Genomic DNA, 19,577 nt, shown 5'->3' with positions numbered 1-19,577 from the left:
TTTCCACGGTCATCTGAATTCCTATTAAAATGATCCCTGCCTGCAGAGAGACACTGGGAGAAACCCCCCTGTTTTAGTTAGCCCTGCTCAGAGCCATAATGAAATATTATGTCCAGTCCTAGACCCTTCAATTAAAGAGGGGTGTTGGAAAAGGTCAGTAGAAGGTCCCAAACAAGGAGAAACGATTTGGAGGAAAGGCCTCCTAAAAGGAAAGGCTTGGAAATCTGGAAATTTTCATTCTGGGGAAGATGTGTTTGAAAGGCATCTTAATAACAGTTTTCAAATACACAAGGGGTTATTACACAGAAGATGGGAACAGCTGTTTCCCAGCTCCATTGACAACCGCACAAGAGAAAATGGTCTAAAACCCCAAGCATGAGGGAGTTAGGTTAGATATAAGGAATAATTTCTTGGCAGCAAATTTGGTTATTCCGGGAGGCTGTGGAATTTGCCTTCTGGAGGTCTTTTAAAACTTGGCTGAATTTGAGTTGGTTTCTGTGTAGTCCTGCATGGAGAAGATTAGATGACCTCTAGTCATCTAGATATCTAGATAAGATAGGCTGTGTGATCTAATGAGTATTGGATGCTGAAGAATTACTTCAAAACTCTTGCCCCCTCCTCATTCTACTACCCATTAGGCTCTAACACCTGATTGGAGAGAAGAATCTGGAACTGGGCTAATGGCATCAGAGATCTAAGAAACAAATCAATCAATCAATCGTATTTATTGAGCACTTACTGTGTGCAGAGCACTGTACTAAGCTCTTGGGAAGTACAAGTTGGCAACATATAGAGACAGTCCCTACCCAACAGTGGGCTCGCTCACAGTCTAAAAGCAAAGAGATGCTAGATGGTTTGAATGCTGCTGTTATCAATCCATCAATCAATCGATCAATGTTATTCAGTACTTGCTGGGGGCAGAGTACTGTCCTAAATGCTTGGGAGAGTATGATACAGTGGAATTGGGTAAAATGTACCCTGCCCACAATCAATCAGTCAATGGTATTGAATGCTTTCTGTATGCAGGGCACTGAACTAAACACTTGGGAGTATACAATAAAATATAGTTGGTAGACATGTTCCCTGCCCACAAGGTGCTAAAAGACCTTCAGAAAAAGCAGCATGGGCTAGTAGATAAAGCACAGGCCTGGAAGTCGGAAGGATCTGGCTTCTAATTCTGGCTCTGCCACTTGTTTGCTGTGACCTTGGGCTAGTCACTTAAACTCTCAGTGCCTCAATTTCCTAATCTGCAAACTGGGGATTAAGATTGTGAGCCCCAAGTGGGACATGGACTGTGTCTAACTTGATTAGCTAGTATTTACCCCAGCACTTAGTACAGAGCCTGGCACATAGTAAGCACTTAACAAAGACCATTAAAAAAGGAGCTTACGGAGTAGAATGGGAGGCAGCCATTAATATCAATAAATGAATTCTGAATATGTACATAAATGCTATGGGACTGAGGTGAATATCAAGTGCTCAAAAGGTAGAGATCCAAGTGCATAACTGGTGCAGAAGTGAGAGGGAGTTGGGAAAAAGAGGGCTTATTCAGGGAAGGCCTTTTAGAGGAGATGTGACTTTAATAAGGCTTTGGAAGTGGGGAGAGTGATGGTCTGGAGTATATGGAGGGGGAGGGAGTTCCAGGCCAGAGTGAGGACATGGGAAAGGTGTCAGTGGAAACATATATGAGATTGAGGCTTAGTGACCAAGCTGGTGCCAGAGGAGTGAAGTTCTTTGGCTCTAGTAGGAAATCAGTGAAGTAAAGTTAGAGGGAGTTAGCTGATTGATTGCTTTAAAGCTCGTGGTAAGGAATTTCAGTTTGCGGAGGTTGGAGAGGAACCACTGGAGGTTCTTGAGGAGTGGGGAAATGTGAACTGTACTCCTTTTTAGAAAAATGATCTGAGCAGCAGAGTGAAGAATTGGCCCGAGTGGGGAGAAACAGGAGGCAGGGAGGTTGCAGATATAGTAGTCAAGGCAGGATCTGATAGATGCTGGAATCAGATCGGATGGAAAGGAAAGATGGATTTTAATAATGTTGTAAAGGTAGATCTCACGGGATTTGGCGACAGATTGAATATGTAGTTTGAGAGTGATGAATTTGCGGGTGATGCCATGGTTAAGGGCTTGTGAGATAGGGCGGTTAGTGTTATCGCCTACAGTGATGAGAAAAATCAGTGGGATGACATGGTTTGGGTGGGAAAATAAGGAGTTCTGCTTGGACATGTTAAGTTTGAGCTTTTGGCAGGACATCCACGTTGGAATTTCTCTCTTACTATCTGTGTGTACCAGAGTGACTGAAATTCCCAATGCAGAAATTCTTTCCACTCCAGTAAGGGATAATGTCTGAAGGATGGTAAGGATAATTGATCTCCTGCTTTTGCTCATATCAGGGCTGAAGGGAATTAGTTGAAACTTTAGTAAGATCTATTATATGGCTGGAAATCACTGTGTATTCTCAGGAGATTCATAAGAACAGTTTTACACACTTGGTGGCTAGGAAATCATCCAATTGTGCTTTCTTTCAGAGATAGTATTTGGACATAATGCAATTTGCTGATGATAGCCATCCTACAAATGCAATTAGTGTAGTTTTTCAGTGATTTTTCTCCCCACAATTTATAAAAGAAAAAAAATGATTGTCACAGTTTAGACCCACAAGAACAGTTAACTGACTTCCACTATATGTAATTAGCACTTCTTACCTCAAGGTCTTTACATATATTGACTAAACTTGTTTCCCAAATTTTTTCAGTATAATCTATTGTTCCTTAAGAGCCTGTTGGCATCACTATGATGCCAACTCTGAAGGCTTTTAGAGATGTCCACACAGACTTGAAGTATATTACTGGTCATTATGGTAAGTGATAGAGAACCAATCTTTCACAGTTACATTTGTATGCTATTTTATATTTTCTAGTGTCCTGTTTTTTTTTCTCCCCCACCCTTTTGTGAGTTGACTTTGTTTCTGATGCTACACTATTGCAGAGGTTCCATTAAGATGATTTATCACTCTCCCTTAGAATAATGTGACAAGAACACCATTCTCCAGATTTATTTGTGCTCAGTTGTTTTCTCAACTATTTGATATTGTCTTCTTAATTAAAATGTGGGTGTTTGGATATTTGTGAACTTTTGGCAGTTGTATATTTAGTGACTGCACTGAAGAAGATCCTCCATTTGGGCATTCAGCCTAGCTTTAATCATGTGGCTTGGATTATCACACAAGAATTAGATGCCAAGAAGATTTTTCAATTTTTCTTTTTCAAGGCCAAAAGCTTTGGGGTGGTTAGGGATTTTTTTTTTCTACTTCTGGCCTGTTGGGCCAGCCCAGAAGTCATCATTTGTAGTTGTATATCCGGGGAGTCCCTAATCTATGCCTTGAAGCACTTCCTGTTTGCCCATATACATTTATTAAACTCCAGAAACTTCCTGAAGATCTTTCTAGTGATAAGCTAAAAACTGCTGCGCATTCAAGTTCATGATTCATTATGTTCAGCTGTCACCTACTAGTTTCCAATGCAAATTGCACATTATCATTGCTGCCTTTTTCTGTTTGACTCATTAGTTTGCACTTGCCGGCTATCTATCTAGCTGTCTGATTTTGAGACTGAGATCCCTGAGCAGATTGCTTGTGTATTTCAAGTACTTAGAAAGTGGTGGTTCTGGATAAATACTATGGAAATGATAACGGCCACAAGGCATGGAAGCTGATCTTACAGCTTTGCGAGTAGCGCCCCAAAGGAAGACCCAAGCTGAGTATTGTTTGAGCTCCAAAAGAGATCTGATTCTGCAGCTTGCTCTTGAATTTGGGTTAGCAGCCATTTATTCTAGGATTATCTGAGGTGGGAGTGGATCTGCCCATTGACAGCCAGTGCCGGGACTCTTGGTCAATTTCAGATCACTCCCAGCCGTGAGAACCCTCAGAAGATTGGGTCTATTTTGGGTCTCCATAAGGGTTCAGGCTGCTGTTCCTCTCTCCTAGGATTCTCTCAGGGCTTCCAGGCTGATCTTGATTCCCAGCCATGTGAAATAGTGACCTGTTTTTGCCTCCTTGAGTCATAGTCAAGATGGGGGCACTACATCTGACCTGAAGGAATGGTGGGTAGATTAGTTTCACCTTGCACTTGGGGGGCTGTGGGAAGGCAAAGGAGGCAAAGGAACATTCCATCCCTGTTAGTGGCTTTTTGAGGCAACCCTCCTCTTATCCCTCTTATCGTCATACTTGAGGCCCTGAAACAGCCCTGAATATTCAAAACGAGGTGGAGCTTTTATCTGGAAGGCTGACAGCTATGTTGGAGAATAATAATTATTATGGTATCTTTCAAGCATTTACTATGTGCCAGGCACTGTACTAAGCTCTGGGGTAGCTACAGTGTAATCAGGTTGGACAAATCCCTGTCCCACATGGGGCTCACAGTCTCAATCCCCATTTTACAGATGAGGTAACTGAGACACAGAGAAGTTAAGTGACTTGCCCAAGGACACACAGCAGACACGTGCCGGAGATGGGATTAGAACCCACGACCTCTGACTCCCAAGCCCTCGCTCTTGCCACTAGTCCATGCTGCTTCTCCATGCAGCATTGGAAGAGATGGAAAGCATAGCACATTGTGATGGTGTTGGACACCTCTGGTGGGTATTAGGGAGGGAGCGAGAATTAATCAGGCTTTTGTGAAGGCTGGACAATGGAAGATTTGTGGAAAAACTAGGCTGAGTGTAGTGTATAAAAAAAGAACATCGTGTTTCCAGTTGGTCCCAGCATTAACCGGGCAACTGAGCAGGAGGAGGAAATGACTTGGAAAGTAGTGAGAGGAGCAGGCTTGGATCACTATATCTTGGCCAGTGAAGGCTGAATTAATGCACTGTGAAGTACTCTGTGACCTTCAGAAGCAGAACACCAGGCAAATGCAAGTCAGGAGCTATTGTTGCTTGCTCTGCTGACCTGAAGAAAGGTCTAAGAGTAGATTTATCAGAACAGATGGGGTAGAAATTTTGTTTTCTGTTGGTGAAAACAACTTCAATACTGTCTTCCTTCTAGGAAACATATTTCTTCAGGTTAACTGTGTGACTTTCATGTCGTCTTTGATGGGATTTGCCTGCTCTACTTATGTTGAATTTGCATTTGTACTTTTTCTTCCAACGTTTATTTAAGTGCTTTACTTACAATTGGGCCACCCAGAATCAAAAATGCTAATGAAGGTGTATTTTGGGAAGTCATGTTGCAGTCTATTTTGAGAATAGAATTCCCTTTTTGAGGGGCTTCACCACTGATTGACTGGACAACTAGTGCTGAATGAGAGATGAGAGGAGCTGGTGTAGAAGTGAGAACTTCTTGAGACTTGTGTGTCTCGCCACAAACCTTTCCCCCCAAACCTTTCCCCCCACATCCTTGCCTCTGGCCTGGAACTCCCTCCTCCTCCATAGTTGACAGACGATCACTGTACCCACCGTAATAATAATGATGGCATTTATTAAGCGCTTACTGTGTGCAGAGCACTGTTCTAAGAGCTGGGGAGGTTACAAGGTGATCAGGTTGTCCCACATGGGGCTCACAGTCTTAATCCCCATTTTACAGATGAGGTAACTGAGGCACAGAGAAGTTAAGTGACTGGTCCAAAGTCACGCAGCTGAGAAGTGGCGGAGCCGGGATTTGAACCCATAACCTCTGACTCCAAAGCCCGTGCTCTTTCCACTGAGCCATGCTGCACCTTCAAAGCCTTACTGAAAGCACATCCCCACCAAGACGACTTCCATGGCAAAGCCCTCATTTTCTCTTCTCCCGCTCCCTTCTGCCTCGCCTTTGCACTTGAATTTGTACCCATCCCACCCTCAGCCCCACAACACTCATGTACATGTCCATAATTTATTTGTTAATAATAATGGTATTTGTTAAGCGCTTACTATGTGACAGGTACTGTACTAAGTGCTGGGGTGTTTACAAGCAAATCAGGTTGGACACAGTATCCGTCCCACATGGGGCTCACAGTCTTAATCCCCATTTTACAGATGAGGTAACTCTAAGTGACTTGTCCAAGACCACACAGCAGGCAAGTAGCCGAGGCAGAATTAGAACCCATGACCCTTTGGCTTCCAGGCCCATGCTCTAGCCAGTACGACATGCCACTTCTGTCTCCCTATCTAGACTGTAAACTCCTTGTGACCAGAGAATTTACCTATCAACTAGGTAATATTGTACTCTCCCAAGCACTTAGTACAGTGCTCTGCAGTTAGCACTCAATAAATCTGATTGATTGGTCCTCTGAGTCCTAGAGGATACTAAGACACTGTCCTCTAGAATGTCATCAGTCAAGCAGTTAGCTAGTGTGGAAATAGGCCAAATGCCCTTTTGTCCCCACATTAGGGAGCCCTTGCAGTAGCACTTGGAGAAATTAAGATAGAAGATGCCCCTTTGGCCCTTCTTGACTCTGAAACAGTTCATGGCAGGGGTAGATAATGGGATAAGTGCAATGACACAAAACTGGCACCTAAGACCTAGGCACAAAAATTTGTGATTATGCCAGTCTCTGCCTGCATGGGTCTGTCATTGGGCACATTTCATGCTTACTATTAAATGCACGGGCAAATCAGCAAAGGCCAGAGGATTAAGGCTTAGATATTTTAGGGGCACTGAGCCGTTTTGCATAATATAAACCCTGGAAAACCTCATCATATTCAATACATGCAGTAAAGTATTAATAGCCAAGAAAATCAGATTTGCCTTCAGGATCAAACCAAAGCTCTGATCTTTTATTTGTGCGGAAATGAATTTTCAAGTTCGTAGGTAATAAGGTTTCTCCCAGAGCTGATAACCCTACAAAATATCTTTTGGGTAATAAAGAATAAATCTTGCTGAGTGGCATTAAACCCCATTTGTAATGTTACTGTAAGAGTTTCTTGGAACAGATTCAGCTCCGTAACAAAAAGGAATATTTTTAGATGTGAGAATAGGGGGTGCCTTTTATAAGAAGGGTGTGGGGAGTATCACCTTCAAAGGGAATTGTCTATTTCTTCACAGAAGGTCTGGCTGCCGGGCCTTTGTTTCAGCCATTTCATTCAGGTCAGTGATGCTTCAGCCCAAATGCTGTAACTCATTAGTAAAAAGACTTCCTGAAGAATACCGTGACTCATTCGCTTGTGCAATAAACCAGGAAAGATTTAAAATGGGAAATAAATCCATAGCGGATACTATTCTTCGAACTTTTTACATACGAAGAAGATATAAGGGGAAAAAATCCAGTCTGTTCTTTATTCCCCACTGGTTCATTTTGAAATGAGAGTATCACCCACTGCGTACAAAACTTGAGATTCTGTTTTCATTTCTATTCTACCTGCTGCATGTGCAGAGCCACACATCTGCCTCAGAACTTCCCACCTTTTCCAATTGAGGGGAAAATCATATTTTCAAAAGAGCCTTCAATTCACTTGTTTTCTAACCCAAAACAAAGAGCTTGGTATTAACTGTGAGAGGTGGTGGCTTAATCTGTATTCCTTGGGGTGGGTCTGATTCCCAGAGATTGCGTATTTGCAGAGCCACGGTTGCAGGGAAATTCCTGGGGTCTCTGCATCTACCCCTCAATTTTAGCATCCACCTTGTATGAGCCGGCCGATGCTTCTGCAATTTTGGCTCCAATTTTTCCTGACTATCTCAGCATCTCCATCCTATGGCCCACCTTAGTCGTAGGTTTGGAAGGCCAGGACCCTTGTTTTAGTCCTGGAACAACATTATTGGGGATTTTGAAAACCAGCATATCCGTTTCTGCAATCTGTTAGTGTTGATTTTCTCACCTTCATGAATTGGCTTACAGTTAATGCTTGTAGAATCGGAGGGCGGAGCGCAAGCCTTGATGTCAACCACTGAACCATTGTTTGGTAGTGAGTCACCTCTTTGTCAGGAATCCCAATGTCCTGAGAGAGTGAAAAGGGAAGTCTAGAGGAGAAGGAAGAAAGTTATCGCTAGGAATATTTCAAGGAGAAAATAGAAGCAATTTTCATTCATTGAAGTTACACTGCACATTGTATATTGTGTAGATAGTCTATGGGCTTGTCAGGTTCTGGACAGCAATGGTGATAATATTAATAGCAATAATAATAAAGGTATTTTTAAGTGCTTACAATATACCAATCACTGTACTAAGTACTGGGGTAGATACAAGATAATCTGGTAGGTCACAGTCCCTGCACTTCATGGGCCTCACAGGGAAGTTAAGTGACTTGCTTACGGTCACACCGCAGGAATATGGCAAAGCCAGGGTTAGAAGCCCAGTACTCTGACTCTCAGGCCCACCCTCTTTCCACTGGTTCTCCGGTGATGGTTGGGGAGTTGCAGCTGAGACTTCTACGACCATGCTCCCATGGCTTCAACCACTGCCTCTACGCAGATGGTAGAACCTTGACCTCTCTTCTTCTTTGAAGTCTTGCATTTCCTCCTGCCTTCAGGACATTGCTATCTGGATGTCATTGCCAACACCTCAAAATGAACACGTCCAAAACAAAACTCATCTTCTCACCCAAATCCTGTCCTTCCCTCTGTTTTCCCCACCACTGTAGAAAACGCCACTCACCTTCCTGTGTCACAAGCCCAGAACCTTGGCATCTCTCATCTCTCTCATTCAACCCACACATTCAATCTGACACAAAATCCTGTCAGTGTCAGTTCTACCTTCACTACAAAAGTATTTCTGCACTTTTTACCCAAACTGCTACTATGCTGATGCACAAGCATTTATATCCCTTCTTGACTACTGCATCAGCCTCACCGCTGACCCCTCTGCCTCCTGTTTCTCTCCACTTCAGCCCATATTTAATTCAGCTGCCTAGATCATTTTTCTAAAAAGGTTTAGTCCACATCTTCCCATTCCTCAAGACCCTCCAGTGGTGGCTCATCCACCCCTGAATCAACAGAAACTCCTTACCAGTGATCAGCTTGCCCCTTTCTACCTTTCTGTGATGATTTCCTTCTACAACTTAGTCCTCACGTTTTCTTTCTCTAGTGCCAACTTACTCACTGTAGTTCGATCTCATCTATCTTGCCAATGGACCCTTACCAGTGTCTTCCCTCTGGCCTGGAATTCCCTCCTCCTTCATATACAACAGATCACCACTCTCCCCACTTTTAGAGTTTTATTGAAATCACATCTCCTCCAAGATGCCTCCCTGATTAAGCCATTTTTTTCCCCCAATTCCCTCTCTCCCTGTGGCCTGTGCACTTGGATCTGTACACTTTCAACACCTGATACACAATCTGCTCTCAGCCCAGCAGCTTTTATGTCCACATCCACAAGTTATTTTTCTGTTTCAGTGTCTATCTCCCTTTCAAGACTGTAAGTTCTTTTTGGGCAAAGAATATGCCTATTAACTCTGTTGTACTCTTCTAAGGGCTTTGTACAGTGCTCTGCAACAGTAAGCACTCAACAAATACCATTGATTGTCGGACTGTAGTATGTCAAGAAGAGTTGGTAGGGAAGAAGAAAAAACAATGAGTATAAACAGCCTGTTTGAAGAGTTCAGACAGATATGGGAGTAGGGAGATGAGGTGATATTTGGGGGAATTGTAGCCTCTGGACAAGGCTTTTCTTGTAAAGGGGAGACTAATATGTGTTTGAAAGTGTAAAGGAAGAAGCCATCAGAGAATGAGAAGGGTGTGAGAGGTTCAGGTTAGAGGCACAGCTGGGAGTTTCCAACCTACTTTTTTTCTTGAGACCTTTTGTGAGTCAGCTGGGAAGGAGAAAGGGGGAAAGGGATAGAGGAGAGGATGGAGGAATTTTTCGAGAGTGGGGGATGCTTGGGAAAGCTTGCGTTGGGGCCCAGGTAGAAATAGATTAAGTATATTAGAATGGACAAGGGTTATATCAGACTGGAAAGGTGGATGGAAATTAGTACATTTAAGACTATTTTGAGGGAAAAACTAGTCAGTGAGCAAGTAGTTTACATATTCTCACAGTGGGCATATCAAGCCTAGTTTCATAAGATACGTGCTACAAAAGATTGGAGAGATCTCTGACTTTAATTCAGTTCCATATTTTTCCAAAGAGTCCCTGGGAAATGAAGATGGGACATGCGTGGATCAAGAAATGAGTGGCTAACTTATAGAAGTTTGACCATTATGTCCTTGGTCGAGGAAACCAGTGATAATGAAGCAACTTGGGGGGTCTGACTGTTCTGTAATTGCACAAATTAGAAGGAGGATCTGTATAATTGTAAGGAGAAGAGCTTAGGAAATATCTGAAGAATAAATGTTTGCCTTTATTTTTGTATAATTCTTCAGTTATGTTAAATTTTTAAAAATTACTTGTGTGGTGTATTTGGGAAATGCTTTTTATTAGGTGGAAGATATTGAACACCATTATTACAAATGAAATGATTGTGTGAGACATAAAATACTGTAATAAAAAAAAAATTGAAATTGAATAGTTTTCAAACCTCTTTATCCCAAGACATTGGTTGGAAAATAAAATAAGAGACTCCAGTTGCTAAGACTAGTATTGAAATGACAAGGTATGTGAGCTGAAAATAAGACATGGGGAATTGGGATGAACATGGTGAGTAAATGACAGGAAATAGTCCTCAAGAAGAGAAACTTACCAGAGTAGATGTTGCTATTGAGTTACTGTCTCTAAGAGATTCATTTTGAGCGAGAGAACAGGTAATAGAGCTTGTGATTTCTTGATGGAACATGATCCTCCCTCCCTGTAAGGAATGATCCTTAAGAAGAATGCATCCATTGGATGAATGAGGACGTGCTCTTTTTAAAATAAAATTTTAGTAATTTATAACCTTCACTTTTTTCTGGTGTCTGGTGTAAGGACTTGCCATTTTTTTCATGTCACCCCACTCCTCAAAAAACTCCAGTGGTTGCCCATCCACCTCTGCAGCATGGCTCAGTGGAAAGAGCATGGGCTTGGGAGTCAGAGGTCATGGGTTCTAATACCGGTTCCACCACGTGTCTGATGTATGACCTTGGGAAAGTCACTTAACTTTTCTGAGCCTCAGTTACCTCATCTGTAAAATGGGGATTAAGACTGTGAGCCCCACGTGGAACAACCTGATTATCTTGTATCCCCCCCAGCACTTAGAACAGTGCTTTACACATAGTAAGCGCTTAACAGATGCCATTATTATTACTATTATTATTATTAATAAATAAAACTCTTCACCATTGGCTTTAAAGCACTCAATCACCTTGCCCCTCCTACCTCATCTCACTACTCTCCTACTACAACCCAGCCCTTATACTTTGTTCTTTTAATGCCAGCCATCTCACTGTGCCTCAATTTCGCCTACCTCATTGCCGACTCCTCACCCATATCCTGCCTCTGGCCTGGAACGCCCTCCTTCGTCAAATCTGACAGACAGTTACTCTCTTCTTTTCAAAGCCTTATTGAAGGGACATCTCCAAGAAGTTTTCCCAGACTACGTTCCCTATCCTTTCCTCTTCTCCCTCTCCCTATTGCATTGCCCTGACTTGCTCACTTTGTTCTCTCCGCCCCCCGAGCCCCACAACACTTATGTACATATCTGTCATTTATTTATTTATATTAATATCTGCCTGCCCCCTCTAGACCGTAAGCTCGTGGGCAGGCAATGTGTCCATTTATTGTTGTATTGTACTCTCCCAAGTGCTGAGTACAGTGCTCTGCACAGAGTAAGTGCTCAATAAATAGGATTGAAGTCTGGTATGCGCTCTGTAAGGGGGATGGGCCAGAAGGTGGGAAAATTCTGCTATTTGCTCCAAGGCCTTGGCCCCACCCCCTATATTGTTTTCTCTTTACGAATAGAGTATACCCTTCAGCCAGGTTCTCCACTGCTTCTGGACTTTGCTGCACATCATGAACAAGGCAGTCAAGCAGAATTGACAGTGCTGGGCTTTTGAAACCAGGCTGGTGGTATGGTTAACACTTCCATGGTCACACCACCAGAAAGGAAAACTGGACCAGTCTTGAGGCTGACCAGCTGAATAACCCTTAAGTGGCCTCAGATGGAGACAGCTTCCCTTCCTGGCTTGATCTTTTAAGTTTTTATTATCCTAAGGAGCAGCATTCCTATTTAATAGGGAGCAATGGGGCATCCCAGGCAGTGTTGAAGATATCTGATTGCTCCTTGCATTTCAAGTGATATGGTTCCCTTTCAAAGAAAAGGTTTATTGTCAAAATCCTAAATGGGTTTTGAACAAGGTCACTTAAAGAAAAGTCATCTCCACTGTCATGGAACCTGTGTTCACAAGAGGCAGGTGTTTCTACCAGTACCATATTAATTGACAAAAAATATTTCCTTTCCTATTGATGTTGTTTATAGAGAGGTCTAAGAAAGAGTTTAGGATGCTAAATATAGGGGAAGAAGTTACCTATACCACAGCAGGGCCAACAGTGAAAGTTTCCTGCCTTTATTTCTCAAACATTTTTTAATGGCTTTACCTTCAATCTATCATTTTATGGGACACTTTAGGAAGCTATCAATGGACAATAAAGTGGCAATCACAAGGTAGGGCATGGTGATTAACTGCTAATTGACTTTTTTGGCTGGAAGCCTTCCTTCCATATAGTTTCTTTCCCAAATGAGTTTAAAATGAGAGCAGATTTCTGTTTCCTCAGTGCGCAGTTGACCAACTGCTGTGCCTGGGCTGTCTTGAATTGGGCAAAATCGGATTTACGTTAGGAACAATCACATGCTTGATGTTTTCACCTTCACCTCATCAGCTGGTGATTGGTCAGTAACATAAGCCCTGTTCTCTTCCTCTCCCTTCCTCAGTTTTCCTCCTTGTGACAGAGGAATGTAGAGGAGTAGTAGTCGTAAAAGGTCACAAACTGATAGACTCAGCAGTGGCTGTGGAAAGTTGGGTAAAGTCAGGGAACACTGTTCAAATGATAAGACAAGGACCATGCCTGAATGCACTGATTTATTTCTTCCCAAAACATGGGCATGCCTTGATCCCCAGTATGGAAGGTAACCACTTCTCCACTCTCTTGGTGTAATGAGTAACCTTTTGATGGTTATTTTTAACTGTAGAACTTTCTTTGATCAATTAGATGCAGTAAGTGGCACTTTTATCTGTCCCTGGATGATCTGCAGGGTTGGTGGCATTTGAAAGTCCATTAGCCAGATAGGAATTCTCATATTCCTTCTTGAAAACTTGAATAATGAAATAATTAGATACTTTATGGAATAATCTTTATAATTGTTATTAATTTGAAGTAAACTATGAAACAATCACTGGATCCATATTTGTCATTTTTAACAATTTGTGATTGCTGAAGAACATTTTTGTGGTACATAAAGTTTCCATAACTCTTGTGTTTATTGGCTGGTAGGGATTCTGCAGCAACTTATTTCGGCACTATAATAATACTTGTAGTACTTAAGTGCCTACTATATGCCAAGCAATCAATTAATCAGTGGTATTTCTTGAATGCTTACTATTTGCAGATCAGTGTATTAAATGCTTGAGAAGAGTACATTCAACAGTTAGCAGACACATTCCCTACCCAGAACAAGCTTACAATCAAGAGGGGGAGATGGGCATTAATATAAATAAATAATATGCACTGTATTAAATATGGGGTAGATAACAGTGCAAATTGGATCAGGCAAAATCCCTGTGCCGCATGGGGTTTACAGTCGAAGGAGGACAGGTATTGAGTCCCTACTTTACAAACGAGGAAATTGAGGCTGGATAAGTTAAGTAACTTGCCAAAGGTCATAAGCAGACAAGTGGCAGTGATCAGGATTAGAACCCAAGTCCTCTGACTCCCAGTTATTTGCTCTTTCCAATATCCACAAGACCAAGGGGCTTTTGGGGGTATAAACAACCCCCCCCCACCCCGCCTCAAAACCTCCAAAACTTTGATTATTTAGCCCATGTGAACAATGGATAAAATTTTCTCAAATCCGTCTTTTATAATACAAGAAAGTGTTCTGAAATAGCAAAGCTAGTTCTTAACAATTGTGCCTCTTCTTGCTGAACAGCCAGCCTCTAAATCCAGTTTTTTTTCCTTTTTCTCCAATACATCTATGGGGAGATGGGCAGGGGGATGGATAGGAAGATGCAAAAAACCTAGGCTGTGTGTGTGCTGCAGTCAAATACTTTCAGCTGAATGGGAGAAGAACCCTGTTGGAAATTACCTGGCATTTAGAGGCCACCTTACATGCAGGCAACTGCAGAATGTAGCTGGAGCTTTTGTTAATGATTTTCTTTGCTGACCTTTGTTACTAATGAATCTCTTTGAGAAGAATTTAACACATGAAGGCAAAAGGTTGTTTTTATTAATCTCCCATTTCTTTTTGCACAGAACAGAAAGAGAGATGGTGGCATCTGATAGAAAATCTGCAACTTTTGATGAAAAAATCAGATCGAGGTAATGCATTTTTTATTCTATTTCAGTAATGTTTAATTCATACAGTTAGTTTTCCTTGATTACTAGTGTTCTGTGTGCATATGAAGACTGATCAGTTGCTAAAGTAAATCTTTAACTGGTTCACCTTTATTACTGTCCCTAAAATAGAAGCCGTGGTTTAATGACAGCATCAATATTCATGAAGTGCATCATAAATGATTTAAAATATAATGCCATCCTGAAGTACTACTGCTCAAAACCCATTTTCTGACACTTGGCAGTTTTTAGCTCAAGTGAATATCTGCATTGGCTCTCGATCAGGGGATTATAGTCTGCTGTTTCTGAGGAAATAACTCTCAACCCAGTGAGTCATGCATATACCAGGAGATGCGATTAAGGTTTTTCTTGACATGTTTAAAGCAGTGTTCAAATGAGTTTCTTGCTCTTTGAACCTTCATAACTGCTGGAAGAAATCCTAAAACTTTGAGATGATCTGCTTCTTGGATCATCTTAATGTATTTTTGTGGGTCTAGAACAAGTCATGTCCAGGTGTCAAATTGAAGTGGATGACTACACTTGACAGAAGGTTCTGTTTATAACATTTTCAACTTGTGGGATTTATGTGTGTATGTTGATGTGATAAATACGACTGCATTATTGCAAATATGATAACATGTAAATATGCAACAGATGTAAAAATAGCATGCAAATATTTAGGTGGGAAAGTTTAGTGCCATGCCTCTGTCTTAAAAATGGGCTTTTTCTAGAAAAGGTTTAATAGATTAATATTCACTTAGAAGGGAACAGCCCTGGTTTACAGTAATTTTTGTGATTTGGGAATCACAATTTGGGATTTTGTGACCTATGCACAGATAAAGGTGTGGTTTAGATGGTAAGGTCATTAATTGAATGCTTGCAAATATGATGTACATTTGAAATGATTCAAAATTTGTTAGCAAGCTGGATGGGTTTTTGATAAAGGTATAGATACCACAAAACCAAAAAGTGCTGAAAGAAAATCCTTATATATCAAAGTAACTTTAGAAGCACATTTAATGGATTTGGGTGCATTTAGATAGTAGATTGCTTTGTTGAGGTTCCACTTTTTCTACGAGTTTATGTAACTATATTCAGAGAATAGTCCACTATCAACCTATGCACATCTTACGTGGCTCAGTGGAAAAGAGTGTGGGCTTTGGAGTCAGAGGTGATGGGTTCAAATCCCGGCTCCGCCAATTGTCAGCTGTGTGACTTTGGGCAAGTCACTTAACTTCTCTGTGTCTGTTACCTCATCTGGAAAATGGGGATGAAGACTGTGAGCCCCACATGGGACAACCTGATCACCTTGTAACCTCCCCAGCATTTAGAACAGTGTTTTACACTTAATAAATGCCATTATTATTATTATTATTATCTTACTACAATAGACTAGGTATACTTAAACATATCCTGATGGTTGTTGCCAGTGGATTTCATTGGGAGGTTTGTGTAGTAGATTGCCTTGTTGAGTTTCCACTTTTTCTATGAGTTTATGTACCTATATTCAGAGAATAGTCCACTATCAACCTATGCACATCTTACTACAATAGACTAGGTATACTAAAACTTATCCTAATGGTTGTTGCCAGTGGATTTCATTGGGAGGTTTGTGTCTAGTGGCTGTCCCCTTCAGTCTCAGCCATCAAAATCGGGCCCATTGCACTCGCTGAAGACATACCGATGTTTCAAAGCATTCCATTTCGATGGCTTTGCTTTCTGTTGCTCTTTTATACACCTGCTCATCCCCTTACGAAGGCTCCTAAACCTGTTTTCTCAGAAGATCTGAAGGTTCTGAGCTCATCAGGCTAAGAAGCTGAAGCCATTTTTTTTTTTTTTTGGTGAAGTATGTAATCCAGATTTGATTCCTGTCCTCTTTAGTAAGACAATGACTCTTATAAGAGCTATGTGATTGAAAACTGTCCATAATATATTGCCAGTAATCCGGGTACCCAAGATTAATTTTTGTACAAATATTTTTCCCAGCCCATCTGTATAGCTGCAAAAATAAGGTGTGGCTTGGTATACAAAGCTTCTTTTCGTTTGTTTCACTTCCTAAAGACTGAGGCCAGTGCAGTACCTGTGCTTCAGGGGGAGAGTGGGGAAGAGGAAGGAAAGACTGAGTGACTTCAGCCGGTTAAGAAGATCACGGGACTGGGAGTCCAGAGTCCTCTGGGAGGCCAGAGGGCCTGGTTTCTAATCCTGGCTCTGCCAGTTGGCTGCTATGTGACCTTGGGCAAGTCACTTAACCACCCGGTGCCTCAGTTTCCTCAACTGTAAAATGGGGATTCAATACCTGTTGTCCCTCCTAATTAAAACTGAGCCCCCATGCAAGACAGGGAATAATAATAATGATAATAATAATGATGGCATTTATTAAGCGTTTACTATGTGCAAAGCACTGTTTTAAGCACTGGGGAGGTTACAAGGTGATCAGGTTGTCCCACGGGGGCCTCACAGTCTTAATCCCCATTTTACAGATGAGGTAACTGAGGCACAAAGAAGTTAAGTGACTTGCCCAAAGTCACACAGCTGACAATTGGCGGAGCCGGGATTTGAACCCAAGACCTCCGACTCCAAAGCCCGTGCTCTTTCCACTGAGCCACGCTGCTTCATAGGTTGGAATGTGTCCGACCTAATCAACTCATACCTACCCCAGTGCTTAGAACAGTGGTTGACACATAGTAAGTGCGTAACAAATACCATAAGTCAAACAAACAACCACTTACACCTGGAAAATAGCCTGGAAGGGGCAGTGATTATCAGATGTGTTTGTGAGCTTGTCAGATGTTTTAGCCTCTGTATATGATTCGGGTACTGAACAGAAAATTTTGGTTTAAGTGAGGCACGTATTCCGTCGTAAAATGGGTCTAATTTTGGTCTGGATATTTGTTGAACAAACAGAGACCTTGACCTTGTGGCACTCCCTGCCTACTCTGCACACAGAGCCCAAATTAATGGCTTGGTTGCTGGGTACGGAACCCTTTCGTAGGTTGTCATGAAAATGTTTCTTTCTGCTTGATTTTTAAGCTATATGCTTTTGGCCAAATAATAATCAACCTCAACACTACATACCAACCCGATCTATTTTCATAATCCCGTCATTTTCTTGTACCATCCTGGGTTTTTAGGGTTAAGCTGCACTTTTTTGAGCTGGCATGTATATTTGTGAACATTTAGTAAAAAGCATTTTTGATGGGATCTAGGAGTAATTCAGGTGGAGTTATTGTCTGTTGTGGTAATCCTCCTTGGTTTGTGGTTTAATGATCCAACACAGAAGAGCCATTCCAGTCTATCAGGTCAATCTCCTGTTGTATGCAGTGCTAATCGATATACTCAAAATACTAAGGAGGTTTTATTACTGTGTTAATCTTGGAATGCAGATATTCAAGATTTAGTGCATGCATGGTTGCGTTCCTCCTATTTTAAGTATTCGGGTTGGATTCCACATACCTTAAGTATTCAGGATCTAGATATGTGGGTAAGCCCAGTGACGATACAGTTGCCTTCAATCATGCTCTCTTTTTTGTAGCACAGATTTGATTCTGTCTTCGGTAACTTGTATGGTAAATTCATGCTGCAGTGAATTTGTATGCCGTCGTAAGATCTGCAATGTGGCATTATGCAAATAGTATTTGAAAATTTGATCGCAATTGACCCAAACGGCAAGACTGTAATACATTTTATGCCTGAAAGTGTTAAGTACAAGGTAGTGAATGCCTTGTTTTGACACTGGATCTGCGGTGATTTAATTTCCTTTAAACTAGAGGTACTGCTGAATACAGAAGTGTTTGTAGGCAAGATGAATGATCAAGCCTAAGGGCACGTATTGTTAATAATTTGAGTGTTCCTTGAAGTGTTTGTAAAAGCTTAAGGTAACTTACACTGTTTCGGTATTTATCCACAGTCCTGATGGATTATGAACAGTTGACAGAAAAGAACCAAAGTAAAATTGCAATTGACTCATAAATCAATAACAACACAGTAATGTAAGAAGTACCAATAATAAAATATTTCTTAGGGTTTGGATGTGGCTCACATAGACGATGTAGTGTGATTATGAAAATGTTATATGGGACTTCCTGACTGAGCACATTCATTCCACATATATGGTTGAGAGACAAAGTGCATTTTCTTTTAACATTTTGTACTTCTGTCTTTTGAAGCAATTATTTTTTATTATTGGGTAGCTTTAAGCTTAAGAAGAGCAAATCTATCTGTAATTGTAATTTCACATGGGTTAGGAGTTGCATTTTAAATGCAGTCACATTACCGAGGAATATCTTCTGCATGTGTTTGTACCGGCAGAATGTTAAGTTGAGGTAATTGCCGTAATAACTCAGGCACAAAGACAGTTATTATGAAAAAGAAGGCTTTCAGGGGCCTAAATGATCTGGATTGGCTGTCTACATTGACTGTAGCCTCTCTGAGGGTAGCGATCATATCTATCAACTCTGTTGTAGTTTGCCAAGCGCTCAGCGTAGAGCACTCCACATAGTAAGTGCTCAATTAATAATAATGACGATATTTGTTAAGCGCTTACTATGTGCAAAGCACTGTTCTAAGTGCTGGGGAGGTTACAAGGTGATCAGGTTGTCCCACGGGGGGCTCACAGTTTTAATTCCCATTTTACAGGTGAGGTAACTGAGGCCCAGAGAAGTTAAGTGACTTGCCCAAAGTCACACAGCTGACAGTTGGTGGAGTCAGGATTTAAACCCATGACCTCTGACTCCAAAGCCCGTGTTCTTTCCACTGAGCCATGCTGCTTCCCTACCATTGATTGGTCACATTCACTGGATGCCAACTCTTCATTTCCTTAGCCAAGGACAGATTTTCACTGGTCTTTGGACAGAGTATCTGCTTAGTACAGTGTGGGTTGCTATTGCTGAACATCCCAGCTTGAGAAGGGGTGCCATCACTGCCTTAAGAACTGGTACAATTGGTACAGTTCATAAGTCAGGGAAGAGAGAAAAGAAAGAGACGGAGGAGAGCTAATGTGATGGAGGACTTTTAGACTGTGAGCCCACTGTTGGGTAGGGACTGTCTCTATATGTTGCCAATTTGTACTTCCCAAGCGCTTAGTACAGTGCTCTGCACATAGTAAGCGCTCTATAAATACGATTGATGATGAGGACAGAGGCCCAGGGATGGCTAAGGAAAAAGATGGGGCAGAATATAAGGAAGGCTTTCAGGCCCTTCCCCCTAGGGTGGGGG

General features: G+C 41.6%; 1 protein-coding gene across 1 annotated transcript in view; it reads left to right on the top strand.

Moving 5' to 3' along the window:
* The window catches only part of INPP4B (inositol polyphosphate-4-phosphatase type II B), a 514,133-nt gene that overhangs the window by 54,497 nt on the left and 440,059 nt on the right, over positions 1 to 19,577 (top strand). Inside the window, exon 2 of the mRNA XM_038755090.1 lies at positions 14,283 to 14,348. The gene's annotated coding sequence lies outside the window, so the exon portion shown is untranslated. The remainder of the gene's footprint in view (positions 1 to 14,282; positions 14,349 to 19,577) is intronic.

The sequence above is a fragment of the Tachyglossus aculeatus genome, chromosome 12 (genome assembly GCF_015852505.1).
Source record: "Tachyglossus aculeatus isolate mTacAcu1 chromosome 12, mTacAcu1.pri, whole genome shotgun sequence".
Classification (NCBI taxonomy): Eukaryota; Metazoa; Chordata; class Mammalia; order Monotremata; family Tachyglossidae; genus Tachyglossus; species Tachyglossus aculeatus.
This window is presented reverse-complemented; position numbering and strand designations above follow the sequence as displayed.